The sequence below is a fragment of the Tupaia chinensis genome, unplaced genomic scaffold (genome assembly GCF_000334495.1).
Source record: "Tupaia chinensis unplaced genomic scaffold, TupChi_1.0 Scaffold141399_1, whole genome shotgun sequence".
Classification (NCBI taxonomy): Eukaryota; Metazoa; Chordata; class Mammalia; order Scandentia; family Tupaiidae; genus Tupaia; species Tupaia belangeri.
The window spans coordinates 848,437-853,950 of NW_006201261.1; positions in this window are offsets into that span (position 1 = coordinate 848,437).

Genomic DNA, 5,514 nt, shown 5'->3' on the forward strand with positions numbered 1-5,514 from the left:
CGACTACGTGGGAGTCCAGAGACATAGCCATTACACTAACTGCTGGTTCCCAGTTGTTTTTATTTTTTAAAAGTTTTATTTATTGGGGGCCAGCAGGTGGTGTGTTGGGTTAAAGGCACTGGAGTCCCACATGACTGACCACAGTTTGAGTCCTGGACCTGGCAACTTGCTTTTTCACTTTCCCTTTCGCTCTCTCTCTGTCTCTGGTCAAATTAGATAATAATAATAATAATAAAGAAACTTAAATGAAATTATAGCTTTTTATAAGAGAGAGAGAGATTTTTGCTAGAGGGTGCGTGCACTCACCTGAAAGACAAGAGAGACAGAAAGTGAGAAATCACCCACCAGGGGGAATGGCCATGCTGAAGTCCCTTCTCCTCTCAGGATCTTGGGCACACATGCACATGTGGCTCACGTGAATTTTAAGCTACTGAATCTAGGAATCGAACTGCAGTCAACTACATGGGAGTCCAGTGACATAACAACTATGCCATCTGCTGTTCCCCAATAAAGTAATTCATAAAAAAAATTTTTTTTAAGTTTTATTTACTGGGCCAGCAGGTGGCATGGAAGTTAAGGCACTAGATCCCACATGACTGACTACATAATTCAAGTCCTAGACCCGGTGGCTTGAAAATCACACCAAATGTGTTGCATGTGTGCCCTAAAAAAGAGGGGATTGTGGCATGATCATCCATTCTGGGAACTTGATTTCTCACTTTCCCTCTCTCTGGTGAGCATAAGCACCCTATAGCAAAATAAATAAATAATAAAAGAAAGTTTGATTATTTATCTCCTCTGTGAGTGACAGAGACAGAGACAGAGGGAGAACGATACAGAGAGACAGCACCACCAACAAGGTTTCAGTGCTGCTATTCCCCCTCAGCCCCAGCCAGCCTCCGACCCTGGGCGTGCGCGGCTGGGGGACTCAGGCATGTCTCCGAATATGCACCCATTACCATCCCGGGTGGGTCCGCCTTGCAGGGCATCACACGGACCACTGTGCCCCTGCCAGCCCCACTTTCTATTATTCTGATTTTCATATTTTGTTTGTATTTAGAGGGCGTTGTTTTTAATGATGGCAGTGCAGTTTTCTTTTTTAAGTGGTTGTCTTCTATTTCTATACTTTAGCTCCCCATTTGTGTAGGCTGAGAATCCTCTCACTGGGCCCCCAACTCTGTCAGCAAATGGCTTTTGCTAGTATCGGGCACGGAGCCTTGCATATGTCAGAGGGCCTCCATACTGTCCTTAGATATTTGACCATGCTACATGTAAAAGCACTATGTTGGGAATACCCCTTTTAATTTTCTTTATTTTTAAAAAATTTAAGTGCACATAAAACACAGTCAAATACAAATACACTGTGAATCCTGTTACTACATATCTTGAAGACATACACCTAAGTAAGGATTATGAGGCTCATAATCATAAAAATGGTTCCTATAGGGCTGACCCTGTCGGATGGTTGTTAAGGGAGCCAGATCCTACATGGCCAACTGTGGTTTACCTCCTGCCCTGGCGACTTTAGAAACACACCGGGCATGTGTGTGTGTGTGTGTGTGTGTGTGTATGTCCTGGCAGAATGGAGGTTTGGAGAAGAAGCGAATGTAGTGTGACCATGCCCTATTGAGGGATACTCTCTCTCTCTCCTTTTTCCTCTCTCTATCTCTCCAGCTCTCTCTCTCCCTCCTTTTTCCTCTCTCGATCTATCTAGCTCTCTCTCTCTGGAGAATGCACATGCCTTCTGGCAATTAAAAAGAAGTGGTTCTGGGAACCAACAGTTAGCGTAATGGCTATGTCGCTGGACTCCCACGTAGTCGACCACAGTTCGCATCCCGGACCCAGTGGCTTAAAACTCACACCGGGCACGTGTGCGTGCGTGCCCAAGATCTCAAGAGGAGAATGGAGGAGAAGGGATTGTGACGTGGCCATCTCCCCCTGGGGGGTGATTTCTCGCTTTCTGTCTCTGTGTCTCTCTCTCTGTCTGTCTGAGGTGGATAAAACCTCTCCAAAAAAAAAAAAAAAAAAGAAGTGGTTCCTACAAGTGAGTGTGCTCAGGTTCCGCAATTTCAGGACTGCACTCCTGCGCCCTGTGCCCCGGATACGCTCTATGTTCCGTGATCTGCTTGTGCTAAGTCATGAGCCAGCTTCACGGCGGCATCTGCAACATCCTGTCCAGGAAGGCAGAGAGCAGCGTGGGTGGGCAGGGCAGCCTCACAGGTGGGCAACAGGTACTTTTACCTTTGAACTTGAGTTCTGTAACAGAGCGCATGCACGCAGGGAGATGCCCAGTGGGCACGTGCACCTGGGGTCTCAGGCACATGGCTGGTGGCTGGAGAAGTGTGCGGGGCAGGGTTGGCCTGATCCGATTCAGTTCAGGCTTCTTGCAGGGTCAGTTTGTGAAGTTAGTGGCTGAGATTCGCTCTAACGCCAGAGGGCTCCTCTGAACTGGTTCTTCCTCTGATTCTCTCAGGTGAAGCAGCTGACCTGCTCTGTGTGTGTGTGTGTGTGTGTGTGTGTGTGTGTGTGTGTGTCCAAGTTCCTGGCAGAATGGAGAAATGGGGAAGGGAATGCAGTGTGACCATGCCCATGGTCTACTAGCCTCCTCTTAAGCAACGTCGCTTTGGAGGATGGTCTTGGCTTTAACCCTCCCACATCGGTAGCAAATGAGGTCAGCTGCTGTGGGATGGGCTTCAGATCTCTGCTGGGTGAGAAACTGCGTCTGTGGAAAACACCTCCTTGCCAGAGCTTTGGGGCTGGAAAACGCTGATGCCCTGCCGGTTCTGAGAGGTGCTACACTGGCCAGGTGTGTTGTGCTCCACTGCACCCCCCGGAGTGGACTTCCTGTTCTGCTGTTCTAGCAAAAGTGTGGTTCAAATGCCACAGACGTGCGCTGTTCTTACTGAGTTTTAGTGGGTTTTCTTGAATAAATTCTTCTTCGTCTGTGTATGCCCACAGGACCATTTCTGGTGCCTTTAATTTACAAAATGTTTTTTTTCCACGAAATTTTATGGGGAGTGGGTCTACAGGGCCATGCTGGAAGTGGCTTCCTGGTCAGAAGTTTTTCGGTCATTGTTACTCAGTAAAAACTAGCAGATACCAGGTGATAAACATGGGCATTTTGTCATCTTTGGCATTTACGACATCTGAAATCTTTGTCCATTTTTATCTTAATGCTCTAATTTTTAAAGGAAGTGTTTTTGCCATAGGGCATTTGTGCTCACCAGACAGAGGTAGAGAGAGTGACAGTGACAAATCACCCTCCAGGCCACGCTGCAATCCCTTCTCCAGTCTCTTGGGACTTCGGGCACGCACGCACACACACACACACACACACACACACACACACGTGCCCTGTGTGATTTTCAAGGTGCCAGGTTCCAGATGGTGGCCATGACAGTCGGCCATGTGGGAGTCCAGCACCTTAACCACCCCTCCACCTGCTGGCCCCAATTCTCTCAGTTTTAGGGACTTCTGTCTCCCTTTTCGGTTGGTTGTTTCCGTGTGAATTTTCACTCCTGTGCGGGCTGCACCGCATGTGTGTGCAGTTGGGTTCAGGCAAATAAGAAGCCTCAGCTGAAGATCTGAGGAAGATGATAAAGTGGCCATCGTATTTATTTCCATGGAAACCCCCTTTGTGAGCCTGCCTCTGCCAGGCAATTCTCTCAACTGAGTGTTCCTGCTCCTCTCGAGCCACCTCGTCTCCAGGGCTCTCCTTTTCCTTGTCCCCAAAGGCCTCAGGGTGGCAAAGGCTCTGTTGCGGCTGTGTGCAGCTCCCGCCTGGGTTTTCCGCCTCCCTGCACCAAGTCATTCCTTGGTAATTCGAACTTCAGTGGATAAGGGCTCTACAGATTAGCCTCACCTCAGTGTAACCGAAGTACACACTTTGTAGTGTCCTTACAAAGTAATGGTTGCATTCCTCTTTCCTGTTTTTATCCTCTCATCTCCCCAATCTATTGTGCTCTTTAAATCAATGATGGCATTTTCCTTTTTCTTTCCTTTTTTGGCAATGTTCCAGAGGACATGTGCACTTGCAGGGAGGTGGGAGGGAGGGGGAAACCGAGAAAGCACCTTCTTGGGGATGGCCACACTGCAATCTCTTCTCCATTTCTCCCTTCTTTCAGGATGTTGCGCACACATGCACACACACCCAGCGTGTTTCTCAAGCTGCTGGGTCCAGGGCTCAAACTGCGTAGGTGGCCCTGTGGGATCTAGCCGCCTCAGCCACCATGCCACCTGTTGGTCCAGAGTGTTTTTCGTATGTAATATTTTGACTTAGTTCTCTTCTGTGATTTCTCTGTCTTGGGTCTCATTGCTAATATTTTCCTAGATAATAAGGATATTTATTGTGCTTATTCAAAATGTTTGTTCTTGGGACCAGAAGTTAGCATAATGGCTATGTCGCTGAACTCCCATGTAGTCGACTGTGGTTCAATTCCTGAACCCGGGGGCTTAAACTCATGCTGAGTTCATGTGCGTTCATGCCCAAGATCCTGAGAGGAGAATGGAGGAGAAGGGATTGCGGCATGGCCATCCCCCCTGGGGGTTGATTTCTCGTTTTCTATCTCTCTGTCTTTCTAGTGAGTACAAGTGGGCCCTATAGAAAAAACAAACAAACAAACAAACAAACAGAACTTCTCCAACAACAACAAAAATTTGGTCTTGGGACCAGCAGGTTGTATATGGTCAACCATGGTTCGAGCCCCAGACCCGGTGACTTGCTTTCTCATATTCTCTCTCTCTCTGTCATGTGTGTGCTGTCTTGTGAACACATGTGGCCTGGAGCAAATTAGAGAAAAATAGTGAAGGACCGGCAGGTGGCGTGGTGACTGAAGCACTGGACTCCCACATGGCTGACCACAGTTTGAATCCTGGACCTGGCAGCTTGCTTTTCAACTTCGCTTTCTCTCTCTCTGAATCTCTCTAGTCAAATTAAAAATAACAACAAAGAAAATTTAATAAATAATTCTTTAAAAATAATGATACATAATTATTTTTTAAAAATTTAAAAATAACCCTCTTTCAGGTGATGTGTGCTGTCCAGACTTTTGTATATCCCATGCAGCAACCCCTTGGCACAGGTGCACGTATTTCCCAGGGCTAGCAGTCACTTTGGCACTGTCTGGTGAATCACAGACAAGACCAAAATCCTGAGGAACTCCAGACAAAGGGGAGCAAATGACCCCAGGCACCTAAGCTCCTCCCTTATCCTCTCCTAAATCCTGCCTCTCCTGCCCGCCACCCCCTCCCCCCAAGCAACTCCTACAGTTGGGACTTGAACATAAGCTTGGGAGGAAATCAAGGAGGGAGCCTATCTCGGCAGGTAGCAAGTGCCTTTCTTGGGGGTTGCCTGAGGCAAGATGAAGGGCACGTGCCTGCAGCTGGCTGGTGAGGCACTCTAACTGGCAGGCACTGCCATACTACACCACTGGCCCCTGAGAAGGATCAGCCGCCCTTACCGCAGGGGCGGAAGAAAAGAAAAGACAGCGGATCACGTGCACTGTCTTGCTCAGT